At 38.2% G+C, this 14,130-nt stretch overlaps 1 long non-coding RNA gene across 1 annotated transcript in view; it reads right to left on the bottom strand.

Annotated features, from left to right (window-relative positions):
- Positions 1-376: 376 nt before the first annotated feature.
- The window catches only part of LOC111934356 (uncharacterized), a 57,458-nt gene continuing 43,704 nt past the window's right edge, over positions 377-14,130 (bottom strand). The window contains exons 5-8 of the long non-coding RNA XR_015275555.1: positions 8,925-9,015; positions 6,768-6,946; positions 4,604-4,731; positions 377-3,407 (exon numbers count right to left, since the gene is read on the bottom strand). This is a non-coding gene — a long non-coding RNA (uncharacterized LOC111934356). The remainder of the gene's footprint in view (positions 3,408-4,603; positions 4,732-6,767; positions 6,947-8,924; positions 9,016-14,130) is intronic.

Raw genomic sequence — 14,130 nt, 5'->3', positions numbered from 1 at the left:
ATTACAGGCTGGCTCATTTCTGACCATAAAGCTCCAAAAAAACAAATAAAATCTCAGCTCCAAAGTCTTGGAAATTAGGAGGGGGAAGGGCAAGGAAAAGAAAGCTACCTGAACATTCTGGTGCAGAAAATGAATTCAGTTTGCAATCTAATGCCCTATTTTTAAAACTCCACATTAAAGATGGATATTAGCAGCATATACTTAGGTTCATATTTCTAAAATTTTGAAAGACCTGAATTCTCTGATTTTGCCATTTCTAACCAACATAGTCATGAATTAGGCTCATTTTTTTCCTACCCATATTGACCACGATGCTGCATGGGAAATCAAGAGTAATTTCACACAATAGCACTTTTTGTTTTGAGAACTTCACACATAAGACAACAAGCAGATTTTTATTTTCTAAAGGTTCTCATTCTGCTTTGGGGAAAAAAAACTTACAAAGAAAAGGAAAATAAAATATCCCATAAAACACATGGCAACAAAAAAATTAAGAATATTATCCTTTCTGTGATGTTGAGTTTTCTTTTTATTTGCCACTCTGGCTGGTAGTAAATACTGTAGGAAAAAAATGCAAGTTGACAAAATAACAAAAACTATATAACTATATATAGTTTGCTATTTAATCAGCTTCAAAGAAAAAAATAAATGAGCAAAGCCAGATATTTCTCTTCAGAAGCAGCTGATTTCACTTAAAATGGAGAAAAAAAAAAAGATCATTAGAAGTACAATGATCATTAGAAGATAATGAATGTGTTCTTCTCCTGCATTTGTAGAAAGACCCAAAGCACCTTTTCTTTCCACATTCTATATTACAGCTCCTCTCCAGACTTAGCTGAGAATATCCCCAAGTCTAATGGGTTAAATGCTTATTATACCACTGTCTTATTTGTAACATAAGGCACCTACTACAAGCCTACTCTTCATGCAAAATTGCCAATTTATAGCAATATTCCTTGTTTAGAAAACAAGGCTATCCAAACACTATAATTACAATATGCACCAGCAGGCATAACCCTGCATTAATGCACAGACTCCAGATACATTCGTCAAATAGAGTTTTTTTTCTCTTTGCCTTCTTCTCAGGGTACTTTTAAGTTCAGGGACAGAGAACATGTCTTCATTAGAAACATTAACATTCACAGGCTGTAGTAAATTTTGACAGTGAAAAGGTCTCTGTAACCTTTAGTTGTGCAGAAATTTACTTCCCAAGAAAATTACAGCTGGCACTGTCTTAATTAATGCTAGCTTTCTTTTCTGAAAATTGTGGGCTTGTCAGTAAAAAAGGCAGAAAAACCTGAGTTTAAAAGACTGGACACAAAAGACGCCTAGAAATAAAGCCCTGCAAAATTTCATAATATTGCTCTGTTTTTGTTCTACAGTAAGGAGATGAAAAGATCTAATTTGATTTTGCCAAATGGAGCAACATATATGTAATATAGAAATGATTTGCATTCTCTCTTTTGTCTTTTGAGTTTTATCATGTAAAGAGTGCTTTTTAAGCCGTTCTGTTTTAAAAGCAATAGGTCAAATAAAATCTATATCTGCAGGGGGAGGGGAATAAGGTATGACTTCATTATTTTTTTTAGCATTGCTTTAAATGCTCCTAGTAAATCATAGCCAACGGTAAGAAATGCAGCAGTGTTGTTCATGTGTTTTTTAATCTCATGACATCTTTTTTTCCTCATTTCTAGAATTATTTTAGTATTAGTGTACAAATTTTGTCCTTAATAGTCACCTCCTACATCTCTCAGAGTTCTGTTTTGATGATATAGATACTTTTTCTTTGATCATTTATTTTCTGACTGAATTTTGATCATCATGCAGGGTTTTTTAATTTCTTGACAAGGAGTTAAATATATACCCTACCTCTGAACAGCATTTTCTTACACACTGGTTGTACTATTGTTAAAAGCAAATAGATTTTTTTTTCCTTCCTTTTATTTTCCTTAAATATAGAATGAGCAATAAGATGCTTCTACATTATTTGTCACCAGAATCTCCTGGATATTGCTTATGCACTTCCTCGTACACTCTTTCAGAAGAGATTTACAGCATTTTGTGTTTGGAATTACTGTGCAGTTCCCAGCTCCATCACTGGAAGCAATAAAGCTCCAGTTCCACATAAGATTCTTGCATACCAGGACATGACACCACTTTGGCACTACGTGAAGCACCAATACTGCGTGTCAGCTGTTCAAAACATTTTATGCAAGTTCCTACAAGCACTTTAAATTAAGGTGCCCTGTATAAATGGTTTATTCATGTTTATGAAATGATTAGTTGGTGCCACTACATCCTCTAATAACTTATTGTAAGGCATGTTATAAAATGCATCATCAATAAATGCTTAAAATGCTGCCACAGCAAGGTGATAAGCTGTTACAACAATATTTTAAGATGTAAGTATTGTTCAAATAGTTTGTCTGCTGTTTCAATGCACACTCCCAAGTTTTTTTTACAAGCACGTTATTGAATGCTGTATAAATAATAAAATATTTATATAGATCACCTTAATTTAAAGTGTTACTATGTTTCCATAACTTCAGTGGAGACGCCACATAGCCTGAACATGCTGGAAGGTACAGAAAGGCATCAGAAGTGAAACATCCCTATCTTAGATGCAAATCTCTGTATTATCACCCTGAGACAGAGAAAAATCACAGCATTCCCCAGACACAGGATTTGTATTTTCAAGGCCTGAACCATTAACCATTTAAAGAGTTGTCATGAATAAGGGGAAAGAAACCAAAAGCAGGCACCTAAAGTCTGAAATCTTGAAAAAATGTCACACCCAAAACGTTTTGGTTGATTATTGCACTTGGTAATGTTAATGAAATAATAAAATCACAGTGTGGCTTATGGAGCCCATATGGGCAAATGTAGGATGAAGGCCTCTCTCTGCCACTTTCCATACTGGAAAATAAACAAGAATAACATTATGGACAAATGTAATAAAAGGAGTACAGTTATGAAGCACACACTGACTGGGACATGAGCATTTATCTGCTCTCAGCTTAGCCTCAATGAGAAGGAAGACTTAAGGGATTCTCCAAAAGGGAATGTAACCTCTGGAAGGGAAAGCCAAATTCCTTGCTTAAAAACATTTCACTGATTGAAAGAGCATAACGAGGGGGTCTAAGGACATACTTACATAAGAGATCAGTCAAATGTCCTTTGCTCATTCTCAAATTCACTGAACTACTTACAGAAGGGAGGAGACTGAAGAGAAGCACTTCTCCATATTGGCTCAAACATTGGGAATTCCACTCCATTCTCTGAGATTCCCTGTGGCCTTGGATCACTCTATGAACAGACTGAGACAGGCCTTATTCCAGCTGGAGGAAAGGCAGCCTAGCAGATACTCAGTAGGGCTAAGGAGACACAGCCGAAGGGAAAGTCTGCCCCTGAAGGAAGAGAGACAAAAGGAAAAGTCTACCCTTGAAAGAAGAAACCTGTCCTCTAAGGAAGGAGGGAAGGCCAAAGGGTGGTGAGACACAGAGCTAAGACACTGTGTAAGGACACAGCCTGGGTCAGTAGGTCACACTTGCCCACCCTGCAGTGGTCAGAGCCCGGCACAGTCACACGCACTCACACAAACACACAGACACACACACTCACAAACACAAACACACACACAAACACACACACAAACACTCACACCCCATCACAGTGTGGCTCACAAGTGGTTCTGAGCTCAGGCAGCTCCTTGGAGGGGGGACATGCAAACACTGCTATGCCCTTTCCACTGTCCCAGTTGCCCACTGAGAATACTCCAGCCCAAATTGTCTCCTACAGATTTAAAAAACGATGTTGAGCCCTGCCCCTGCCAGGATGTGCCTTGTTTTGGGCTCTGTGGATGACTTCAAGGACAGGTTTAGCTCCTAAAGGAATCAAAATAAAAGGCTCAGTACTGATGTTCTCTCTCTTCCTTTCCACAATAGTTGTTTCTCTTTGGACATGACTGATCATAAACTTAATAAACCACTGAATATTCATCTTTTAACACATTGGAGTACATAAAGGAACTCTTAGTAATTAGCATTTCTGAACTCGTACTCTGCAAATTTATTTCCTCAAATATTTTTTTTTTACATGATTTATTAAAAAATAAAGCCAAACACTTGGTTCTTAGATCCTGACCCTCTAACCACACACATATGTGATGTGCATGCAAAAACCCAGCTCTTTCATGGGTTCTTTGAGAATTTGTAGTCTCGGCTTGTGGTTTAAATTATATGAGTGTTTCTAGGTTTTTCAGTGCTGTCAGAATAATTTTTCTGTGTCTTTCTTGTCAATTTCCAAGAACCACAGAGATGTTTCTTCTAATTTTTTTTTTCATTTTCTAAGTCTAAACAATTTTCAGATATTTCCCAAAATTCTTGTGCAATGAGATCTTACTTAATTTCTAATAAATGAATTATTTACATGGAAATTTATATGTGACTATTATTATATAGATTGATATACAATTTACTCATATATTAGTTTAGGCTTTGTTACTTCACAAATTTTATTGAATGGCATTTTTGAAATTTAGTGGCCTACAGAGTTACTCCCACAGACTATATTTGCCTCACACAGGTTTGGCTTTCCTTCTCACATTTCTGCATCACAGCCTGGCAGTGTGGAGCCTCCTTTTCCCCTCCCTGTGGGCAGGGCATGGCCAGCAGTGGGTTTGCTTGGTAGGCAGGATCCTGACACAGGGGGGAACACCTTCTGATCTGTGTCCTGTAAAATGACAAAACCAATACCCATCTGTAGGCTCACATTTATGTCATTTTCTGAGGCATGTCAGATGTTTACTATCTCTAAAGCAAAAAAAAAATTGACTTATTAGCTTGTACTGTTCATCTGTTAGAAGCTCAAGAGTGAGATATGACAGCTGTGGATTGGTTTTACTCCCAGCAACCTCTGGCAGTTTGGCAGATGTTTCCAGCCATTTTCTAGCCATTCTGATGCAAACTTAGGAGGTTTTTAAATTTTTCCAGTGGACCTCGGGTGAATCTGAGTTCCTGTCAAATGTCTTCCTTACCCTCTGACTTAATTTAAAAATAGTATGAGATAGATACGAGATATTTACTTATTCCTTCATTTATAAAGCATGGAATCTTAGTGCATTACATATTTACCTGTTAAATCGTTATATATCTACTTGAAAAGAATTATGAGTGGACTTTCAGACACCGTCATCTACCAATATTCATCACTAATACCTCATTTTATTCTTTTGTGCGTGAGAGACTTGAAAATACTTATCTCTGCCTTTCAAGGAAATCATAAATTTCTGGTGTGCATGCGCACTCTGCAATATCTTCTTGTTAAGCAGAGAGGGCCCTCAGGGCACAACAGCATGGTGTGGTATTTTTGTCTTTTGTTAACATGTGACACTTGTATTTGCCCCAAGATAATGTACAAATATGGTTTAGAGGTTTTCCTAACGGTAATCATGATGTTTCTTCTTGCCCTTCTAATACTAAATTTAGTCTCCTGGCCTCCCCCCATGCACAGCCCTCTCCCCCCTCACTCGTGGTGAGTCTGACATTCAATTTGGAGACTAATGTCAGCAAGAAATCCATATGTACTCCTCATGGTAGTAGGCATATCCCTTCAAATTTATTTTTAGGTTTCAATGGAATGAAGTGATATTTTCTTCCCTCAGTCATTACCTTCATAGCATTTTCTACCTTTCAAATGTTTACAAAGGAGAAATGTATGTTTTCTTACTGAAAATATTTTTGTCTTCAAATTGAATGTACACTGGTATGCACAATGACATTTGTAAGATTTGTTTTACAGCTCTATAAAGGAGAATTTTTTGCAACAGAAGAGTAAAAATAAGTTTACATTTGGAGCACAGCAAAGCTCAAACCACAGATACTCCGAGGGTATTTAGAATTTCCAGAGCAATCTGTTCTTGGCCTGTTTCTAAATAAATATTCAATTCCTTCAAAACCAGTGTACCATTTTGGTGTTTGAGACTAAGATAACCTAACCCATAACCTAAATAAAAATAATTCTACATTGAGAGACCCGTTCAGCACATTTCTTTTAACATTTCTGAGCTAATACCAGTCTGAGATGGAAATAAATCATGCTTGGCCATCATTTTGATACCTTCAATCCAACATTTAACCACCAGTTGTTCACCACAGCCCTGAAAGTCTACGAAGGATGACACAGACCCACCCCTGTTCTGGAAATCTCAACACAAAATTCCAAGGATGGCTGTATCCCAGCCTGGCTCGTGTGTGCGCTCTGCAGCCCCCAAATGCACTGGCACCCACTCAGGCTAAGTTTGACCCTCGTGTTCTGCTGGGGGTGCCAGTCATGGAGAGCTGCTGGCCAACACTTCCAAAAGCACCTAAAGAGTAAATAAAGAAACAATGCAATATCTTAAGTACTTGTTGGGGATACAAATTGATTGCCTTGCTGCACCCCAATTATAGCAAACACAGAATTAATTAAGAACCTGGGTCTGTGCTCTATCTTTCTTTCCAGAACATATTGGATAAGCATCACAAAATCTTCATTCATCCAACTTAGAGTGTTATGCAGATCATGGAAAAGTTGCTTACATAATGGGCAAGAAAACCAGGAAAGCAGAAATCTGAGCTGTGAGGATCTGTTCCAGGCAGCCTGACCCGCTGGTTGCAAAGGTTCCTTTGGAGCAACATTTCTGCTTGGTCTTTCTCAACTGCAAATGTACAAAATTATCTTCTGAAGGAGACACAGAGAATCAGAATCTGAATTCTATTAAGCCTCACCTGTGCATTCACTGTGCAGAGCAGGGAGAAGGCTGTGGTTGGTGATAGCTCCTTTATTCCCATCTCTGATCTGCTCCACTCATCTTCTGGGGAAGATCTCTGTGGGCTTCTGTCCCCTGGATCTGTTCCCACAGCTCCCATTCTCCTTCGCCATCTCCAGCAGAGAGGAGCTGATAGCCCTTAGCAAGAAGGAATACACCAACAATTATTATGTTCTGTGTTAGAAGCAAGAGCTTTAAAAATATTTTCTCACACACATATTGTTTTTAAAGCACAACATGATTTTTAGAACCTCTCATTATTTGTTTATTTTTAGCACATATCAAACCACAGCAGTTCTCCCTCCAGGCTATATTTGACAAAGTTACAGAGACTTTCCAGGCCACCTCAAAGCAGAGATTAATCCAAACAATTTAAACCTCTCACTGTTCCACAGGAGGATGGCATTCGATTGGATTATTTAGGGACGACAAAATGTTTTTGTTGATGAGAGAGATGAAATCCTCAGAGAGGGAAATCAATCTTATGTAGAGACCCTGGAGCATTGATCTTGGTGTACATTGACAATTTCTGGTTGTTTAGCTATTTGGAATGACCGCACAAAATGATCAAGTTGTTATAGTTTTAAGGTTTTGGTATTTATTGGCAACCCCAGTGCTCATATGATTAATCACACATTCAGAGTGTGAGCTCAGTAGAAATTGACTGCAACGCAGCAGAAACAAAGTTTTCAGTTATCATTGTGTAATAAATTGAAGCTCTATCCCTAAGCTGATTTGTCTTCACGTTTCCAATTTGCCTTGTTAAAAGCACTGTTTATACAGTAGTTAGCAAAAATGCAAGTAATTACACACAGAATTCATTCTAAGCAATTCTGTATATTTTTTTTACTCTTTATTGGTTTTCTATCTTCATTATCCAATATTTTGTTGTACCTAAGCAGAAACCCCATTCAATAAAAATCAAAAAGGCCCTTGGAATGGGGACTTCCTTATATTGAGGACAGCATTTCCTGGATATAATGCTACAAGTCAAGGCTTTCAGAACAAACTAATCCAAATGCAAGCATCCTTTAATAAACCACTTTTCTCTTTGTACTTGAACTCTCTGGTGCTTCCCAGTGAGAAGCAGAACAGAAAGACAAACAGTTTGGTTTATATGTTATATTTCATTTCCTGAGATATTATTTATTCAGAAGGAACATTCTTTCAAACACAGCAAGAGTTTTAGATACACATTTCACATTGTAGGAATATCTTTCTCTCTTACCAGAAAAAAAAAAAACAAACTCAAAAGAAACAAAAATCAAACAAAACAAAGAAAACCTATAACTGGAAATTTGGAAGCATTTTGGGGAATAAAAAAAATGTCTAAGAGAATATATTTAAAATTAGGAGTTCCAGGTAGGGAAAAGTATGGAATCTATGAAGGAAGGAGGTGCTCTAGCCTTGGTGTACTGGTAGAGACTTGTGCTGGCAAAGACTGATAATGCTTTATAGCCTTTCCCTGGGATCTCACTGTAACCTCGAAGCAAGCAGTTGCTAGGATGTACTTGCTAAAGATAAGAGCAAAATTGTGGAACTGAAAGGGGAAACCCTGTAAGGCTGGCCTTGTGCTTCCCTGGAGAGGCTTACATACTCATAATGTACAGAAACTATAACCAGATCAGGAGAGACCTAATTACAGAGCTCAGAGATGTTAATGACACACAGAAATTTACATGCAGCTGAAAATATGAATATCTCTAAGCCAGCAGTCTCATCTCCACAGGGCTGACTTCAGAACCTATGTTTTATAATCTGGGAGCCTTCTTTTCTTTAAGGTGGAGCCTTTTAAGTAGTCAAAACCATCTATTTTTTAAGTGAACAACACTAACAATAAGCCGCCATAAAATTGTATTGACTGAGATATTTTTTTCTGTTTGTAATTCCTCCTCTTATGCTCTGTCTGAATAGGGCTTGCAACAATAATTCCTCACATTTATCTTTCCATCTTTCACTTTCAAAATCCTATATCTAATTTGGACACAGCAATCTTCAAAACAATGAATACCCTTTTAATTTACTCAGACCTTTAAAGAAAAAAATACTGAATTATTAGAGTTCTTATTAGGTACAAAGAAGGAAATTTTTTTATGCTTATATTTATTTATTTTACCAATTTGTGTGACACTGTGGTTGTGTAGTTGACTGACTTCCACGTTCCTTGTTTCTCTTTAGCTTCAGGGAATCATCCCCTATATCTTTACCTGCAGTGGAGATAAGGAGTTGTCACAGCTGCTGTCCATGCAGTCCTCAAACCAGAGAGTACTGCAATAAATCCTATTTTATTTTATGGACAAATAAATGCTGAGGTAAAATATTCGAGGATCGTTGCTTGAATACTTGCCATAGCAGCGCTACTGTAATAACCACCATGACATTAATTTACTGCAATGTGCCGTAGGAAGAAGGAAGAAGGAGGGAGAAGGGCATTAAAAGAGAAAAATTACTATCCTTTGGATTTATTGGGATTGGCCTTCCTCATTTTCAGCCATCATTAGTTGATTAGGTGCTGATGACAGTATGGACAAGCGTGCTAGAATAGTTGGCTAAGAAAGCCCTGAAGGTACTCTGTTAATTGAGATGATGTTCATATTGTACTTACTGAACATAACTGCAGACAGTGAAATAAGAGCTTAGTGTTGTGCAACAGACCACAGGAACAGTCACTCATTATCAGTCTGTAAAGGGGTGAAAACACTGCATATGGGCTACATATTAAAATATTATTTTAATATAGTTCATATTAAAACACAGAGAAGCCTATTGTGAGAAACTGTAGTTTATCCACCTTTCTGGGAGGCGTTGGGAAACCTGTCTAATGCTGTTCCACGGTTCCATTAGGGAAACATTATGGTATCAAAGGAACTGACAATTTACTTATGCCTTCATCTCACAAGAGCTATGCACCTGAACATTATGGAACAGCCAGATTTGCTTGCCCACTAGAAACTTAAATGTTACTGATACTCTTTTAGTAATTATATTCCATATACCTAAAATTTTAAGGTAGTTTGGAGAAAGTGGCAAAGAAATGCTACTCTATTTCTCTTTTAATCTTGTTTGTGAAAATTTAGCATTATACATGAAGAGAGAAATGTGTAACCTCTGAACAGAGCGCGAAATGCAATAGATACACGAAATCAACTAAATTTTGGTAACAATTGTAATGCTATTAACAATGACACCATAATGTTAAATATTTCAATATGGACATTAGCCTGCCCATTGCTATGGCCAGGGTGAATTTCAAACTTGGTGCCTAGTCAGTCACACAAAAAAACCCTCTAAAAGCTTCAGAATGCAAAAGATAGCAATTTAAAGGATCCTTTGAATATTTAGACAAATCCACAACTTTTTTCTGAACCAATAGTCCTCTGAACATATTATCCTCAGAGCAAAATTATCTCTGTTCTTGAAGCACTGTGCTCAAACTTTAAGAAACTCTGAAAAGTGAGAAAATTAAATCTGGCCATTAGAGTGCCCATATTGAACACATCCAATTAAAGGTAACAAGTCTTCAACAACATCAGAAACAGCTCACAGTCCACAGAACTATGAAAATTCAGAAAACATTGCTTAGTCATAACGACACATTGTTCCTACTGATGAAGCTTTCGTATCAGCTGTGTTAAAGATAAATATTAGTATTTACTAACTTACAGTGGTAGAGATCACCAAGGCCCAGTTGGTAAACACTCAGCTCGTGAGATGGTGGGTGGCAAAACAACTCTTCCTGACCCAAACAGAAACTCATTTCTTTTGGTCATTCATGAGTCAGAAATTTCATTTTGTAAGATATGTTAGCAATATCTACACTAGAAATATTCAGGAGCCTGGGTCAAAAACCAACACAGAAGTTTAGGCTGTGCCTACTATGAGAAATGTACAATGGACCTGAGGATTTAAAACCCCATCTTTTTTGACTTAGCTAGTATTTCAAGTGCATTAATACAGTCAAATGAGAAATACCACATACAATTGGCCATCCATGCTCATAGATATTGTTGGCATCACTGATCTCCAGCCCAGTTTTGTTATGGATGTTATTAGCATTCGAGGGCTTCTTCTGCCATCAGATTCTTCTAACAGTAAATATGGTTCTATTTTTCATGTCCAGTGAGATAATAAATGCCTCCTTCTTCCAAACAATATCTATTGTGACTTTGGCATTCAGCTCAGGGGAAGGGGAGTAGCGATTGACCACATTATTGGATATCTAGATACAACATGGCAACATCGTCAGCAAAAGGCTTTGAAACTCTAGCAAATAGACTGAGGTAGCCACAAGAAAAATGAAGAATATTTGAAGAGTCAAGATAAGGGATCAAGATATCAGAAAGAAACAGGATCAGAGACATGCAATACTCTCAAAAATGTTAGCACAAAAACATTCCCTTTAAGATACTCATCCAGGAAAGCTCTAACAGGATCAGGCTTTTATAGTTCATGTTGTCTGTCTGTTTCTAAAATCATTGTGATTGTGGATTCATGTATTACTGTCATGGCAGTGACAGAGAACAGATCTGTTTAAAGTGTGCTTTACCAAGGCCTGTCAACATTTGAACTAGAAGAGTGATAGATTTGACAGGTTTGGGAGATACTGTTTCCTGCCACTACCCGGGAGGGCTGACACGAGAAGCAGAAATACGCCAGGCCCAAGCACTGAAGTTTTCACCACGTCTTGCTGCTGGCCAGGCACAGCGATGTTGCATAACTAAAGACAGGAAAATAATTAATGTTTAATGTGTAAATCAATCCCAGTGGAGTCCAGTTGTTATCTGCAGAATGGGAAAGCACAGAATGAGGTGGAGTGACACACAGGATAGTAGTGCTTATGACAATGCCATGAAATTGGTGGAGACAAGACAAGGAGTATGAAGGCTGTGCAAGTTTTATCTTTGTTACCAAATGCACTGCTGTGAAATAAGGACAAATAGGGTAGCAGCAGGAAATTCTGCATAAATGATGATATCTTAATTTTGTAGATTTTAAATTTAAATTTTAATTTACAGCATTGCTTGTAAACAAAGACTAAAATATTTTTTCTCTCACCTCAAATATAGAAAATCAGCTGGTCTAAAATTAGAAAAAAAAACAACTCCCAGCCCAAGTTAGATTTGTTACACAGGAATTACAGCATGAAGACTTGCATCTTAAGAACATCCACAAAAGTAATGTTGTTACTAGGGACTGGTTGCTTGCAGTCTGGGGTCCTTTGTAAGACAAATTTGATCTCTGAGTTGCGAGACTCTCTAAAATAATCCAGCTCCTCCTGTTTCCAACTTTTACAGCTGAAACTCAGTCTTCCTTTCCTCCCTGATACCTTGAGGACACATCTCAGAGTGCTTCTATCCCTTTCCCCAGCAGCTATGAACCACTGTGCTCATCCTTTGCTCCCAGAGGGAACATGCTCACCCCCCTGTGCCAGGGATGCTGAGTACAGGACAGCTTTTCCCCTGCCCACGGCTCCTCATCTACTCCCTTTGCTCCAAAGCTGTCTTTGTGCCTCCAGACTCAGCACAGCTGCCTGGCTGTGCTCCCTCCTTCACACCTTGCACCTTCCAAGATGTTCCTTATTTTCCCATGCAACCTGGCTTTACTTCACTGTCTCTGACAAGTTATTCTCTCTCCAGGCCCCGTATCAGTCAACTTCCATCCCTTAACGTGGTCTCACCTTACTAAACCACTTTATTCAAATTTCTGTAAAGTCATAGATCTTGCATTGCTGTATTCCATTTATGCACAGGTGTCTTGCCAAACTCTCTTTATCTTCAATACCAGATCTTATCTCATCCCATATAACTCCTCCTTACCTAACCTCACCTCCACACAAACTCAGTCTGATTGCTGCCCGGCACAGTGAGAAGCAGCCACTGCTTCACTCTACACCTGCTCAGAGGGGCTGCTACTCCACTCTGCCAACCAGAATATCACACAGAGGGCTCTACCCTGCACTAGCCTCTTCACTCAGCATTACTTTCATTACCAGGACTCTTGCTCCACCCATACACCATTGCAGAGCCTTCTCTTCACACCAATAGACACAGTGGAGTGTGGCATCAGGCTTGCAGCCTCTCGCTGATAAGCAGATGGAGCTTCAGTCTAAACAGTTCTTCCATTACAGCATCATGCTGAGTAACTGAAACAAGCATTATCCAGTGCCACAGGAAAGAGAACAGGATCCATTTTTCAGAACAGTGGGTGAGAGCTGATTTTTGTTTTCCCCCACCCCTTTAAGGGGTTCTGCATTTAAAGCAAAAAAAAAAAAAAAATAGGAAGTGTTTATAAGGGAAATGAAAATGAGCAATATCCTTGTAGTTAATTATATACACCCAAACTTAGTCTTTTTTTGGCTGTTGTTTTTTAATCTATATAATCAATGTACACCAACCTGGTTTTTCAAATGACCAGGTGCCTTGGGAGTGATGAAATTTAAGCTGAATTTCTTGTAACACAATTTAAAATGTGCTAGAGCTATTGGAAAGGGTATTAAGAACATTTCTCAGGACTCTAGCACCTATGAAGCAGTTCAGTTACACAGCAGAGTGTTTTATCTTCCTTCCCCAAGCTGGAGAGATAAGATTAAAACACGGGTACCATTACTGCAGAAACCACCTTTGCATCAAGAAATCTAATGAACAGTATGCGTCAGTGTGTGATGTTATTCAACTCATCTGCAGCCCACACTCAATTAATTCACCTTCTCAGCACTTTCCTAAACAGTTAATATTGGACAGTAAAATAGTACCTGAGTTTCTTGTCTTCAGGTTCATAACAGAAAGGGCTAGGGGCCAGAAAACCTATTCTTTTATTCTCTTCATTGAGGAGATGAAGAAAGATGAGTCTCTTGGGGGAAGAGGGGAAGTTAATTAAGAAAATCTTCAAAGTGTTTAATTTTGCTACACATAAGTCTGTCTATACAGTTCTTAGAGAAGGTTCGATCACTAGCAAAACAAACCATGATGGATTCTTATGCAACCTCATCAAAACAGGCAGAAGGATATTGGGATTTGCATCACTGCTTCCCCATCACTGCTTCTTCGTATCAAGAGAAAGATGGGCTTGCTTTCTCCTCAGAGAGAATGACCAAAAAATGACCATAGTCTTCAATAGTTTCAAAATCTTGATACATGTTACTCTTATCTGGGTGCCCACCTCCTAATGCTCCTGTAAAATGGAAATGAAGCTGTCCTGTCCCTTTACTGCTTTTGGAGGAAATGAGGCCAAGTTAGTCACTGAACATGGGCTCAGTAAAGATTGTTTCAGGATAGCTGAAGAGACACTCAAGTATAAAAGAGAAGAGATTATGGGGATTTATT

Source organism: Cyanistes caeruleus, chromosome 12, assembly GCF_971803275.1.
Source record: "Cyanistes caeruleus chromosome 12, bCyaCae1.hap1.1, whole genome shotgun sequence".
Taxonomy (NCBI): Eukaryota; Metazoa; Chordata; class Aves; order Passeriformes; family Paridae; genus Cyanistes; species Cyanistes caeruleus.
The sequence above is the reverse complement of the archived record's forward strand: the minus strand, read 5'-3'. Positions and strand labels throughout refer to the sequence as shown.